Below are 2,916 nucleotides of genomic sequence, written 5' to 3' on the forward strand. Positions count from 1 at the left end.
GCCTACCGACTCACCTTACCGCCTTCATTATCAGGAATACATGATGTCTTCCATGTATCTATGCTGCGGAAGTATCTCCCCCGATGATTCTCATATTATTCAGCCAGACGAGATCAAGCTGGATGAGACATTGAGTTATGTCGAAAAACCAATTCGAATTATCGATCGTAAAGAAAAACAGCTCAGAACAAAGACAATTCCGCTCGTGAAAGTGCAGTGGACTCGTCATGGCACTGAGGACAGCTACCTGGGGAGACTGACTCATACATGGGAGGAGAGTTCCCAGAGTTATTTTGATGATTGTGAGTCTGTTATTTTAGTTTCTATTACTTTGACTGAGTATTGTATTGATTTGATGGCATTTGATATGATTACCTGAGATTTCGAGGACGAAATCATATCTTAGGGGAGGAGAAATGTAATGCCCGAGATGTGAGCTGGTAATCAACAATTATTAATCCCATGATTTTGATTGTATTTATCGAAGACCGAACAAGAGACGTTGCGATTCGATTTTAGTTGCAAAATATATTGTTGGGACAGCACAGACAGTGCACCCGCAGTTTCAAAAGACAGTGCACCCGCGGTGGTTCATAGGAAATTTCTGAAGAGATATAGAACGGTCACCGCACCCGCGCCATAAAATCTACCGTACCCGCGATGTTGCTACAATAGAGGCACCGCACCCGCGGTACAAAAAGCACGCACCCGCTGGTCGTTCTTTCTGAAATGTTGGTAGTGATTCAGTATGCTCAGCGCACCCGCGGTCCAAAGGTAGCGCACTCGCGGCGAGACGTGTTTTGTGAAAGGAGAGCCACGTAGCTTTACATGCAACTGATGTATATAAGTTGCAATTCTCTTCATTTCCTTCGCAAGAAAACCGAGAAAGGTTCAGGGGAAAGTTGTGAAAATCCCTACGCTTTTTGTAAGATGCGCCGTCAGAATTTGAATCCGACTCAGTACTGTGTTCCTATCAACGCAGGCTACAACTTGACGTAAGTTGTGTTATGTTTTGATAGTTTGAAATTATGATGTTGTTGGAATGGAATACATTCATATATGATGTTCTTGGCATGTTAGACATCGTAGAACGAAGTCAGATTGAGAGACACAGATTGATTATGGAATTGCTTATGATTTTTCTGATCATATTGATTTGGATAGGACAGATTTGGATTATGGAATAGAATACAGATGTATCGGATATGAATTATGATTTGTAATTGATGTCTGTTGATTTTGATATTGATGGGGCTAACTGAGATTGTGCCGTTATGCTGTTGATTTGACCTTCAATCCAAATTAATCAGATTCCGTGTTGAATTGAGAATAGAACATTGATATTATGATTCTCGATATGTGTGTCAGATTTACAGAGACAGTCTTGGAGTTCAGAACTGATATTGCTCGAATGAGACTACAAACAGAAAGGTATAAGTCAATGTGGTATTGAGACATCGACTCAAGTGGGATATACTTGAGTTTCCCTAAATCACATACTTATTATTATTATGTTCATTGATTTAAATTGATATGCTTGTTCTGATTTATAGAAAGCACGTATTAGATGAGTATAGATGATGATCTTGTGACAGAAGTGCCTGATAGTGGTGGGATCGCCACGGCACATTGCACGATGTCACAGGATAGGAAATTGGTGAAAACGCCAAAGTCTGTGACGGTTAGGTCAAGACATTGGATGCTTGGTTATATCGACGTGGATAGAATCGAGTTTCTTCTATTACTGTTGGTCGATATGGAATGCCAACGTCTGGAAACCGGGATCCCTAGACTAGGATGAGTCTAGTCTGAGCCGTGGAGTCACGAGTCTGATTTACGATTTCATATTGATTATGTTTCAGATTTTGATATATGTTACTGATATTGTTACATGCTTTTACATGTTTATATGATTGCATGTTCGTTGATTTTACTGGGATTATATTATCACGGAATTATCCGGCTGTTGTGTGTTTGTATGTGTGCATGACAACGGTGGGACATGATCAGGGTCGAGGAGATGACAAGAGATCATGTAGAGTGAGACCACGGACTTTAATGTTGCTGTAGATAGGGTTTGAACACTTGATAGCTAGTTATTGAACCTTAGTCTGTATTGGATGTATGCTGTACAAGACTGGTACCTTATTTTATACTGATATGTAAACTAGTATGATTTCCATTACGTTCTGCATTTTAAAAAAAAAATAAATTTAGACCCTGTTTATTATAATTGATTAAATTGTCCAATGACGATTATGAAATTGCCGTGGGTCCCCACAGTAATTCATTGTACCAAGCTACCTCATGAAAATTTGTTCCTTTTTTTAATTTTAAAAATTAATTACACTCCTGTCAAAAAATTAAAAAATTAATTAATTACACTGACTCGAACTCGATATAATGAGGCTATTATTAAACTAATTAACTAAGGGCAAAAATTTGTGTGAGACGATATCACTGGTCGTATTTTGTAAGACAGATATCTTATTTGGGTCATCAATGAAAAATATTACTTTTTATGCTAAAAGTATTACTTTTTATTGTGAATATCGGTAGGGTTAACCGTCTCACAGAAAAGATTCGTGAGACCGTCTCATAAGAGACCTACTCTTAATTATATAAAACATCGTGATTATGCTAACTTTTTCATACAAATGTTATTTCTCAACAAAAAAAACATAGATTACTCATCATTTAAGCTGTGTAACGTGGTGATTTAATTTTTTGGGGTTCTTTTATAACCAATCTTCTTATATATTTTTCGTATTAGTTAATATAATTTCCTATTAATAGAATGCAAATCCAAAATATTAAGATATAAAAAAAAGTTTACGCGAGCTAACTACTTAATAGCTAGCCATTATTTTGATAGTAAGTCTCTTGTGAATATATAATATTACAATACCTATCAAT

This window comes from Primulina tabacum, chromosome 2 (assembly GCF_025594145.1).
Source record: "Primulina tabacum isolate GXHZ01 chromosome 2, ASM2559414v2, whole genome shotgun sequence".
NCBI classification, from domain to species: Eukaryota; Viridiplantae; Streptophyta; class Magnoliopsida; order Lamiales; family Gesneriaceae; genus Primulina; species Primulina tabacum.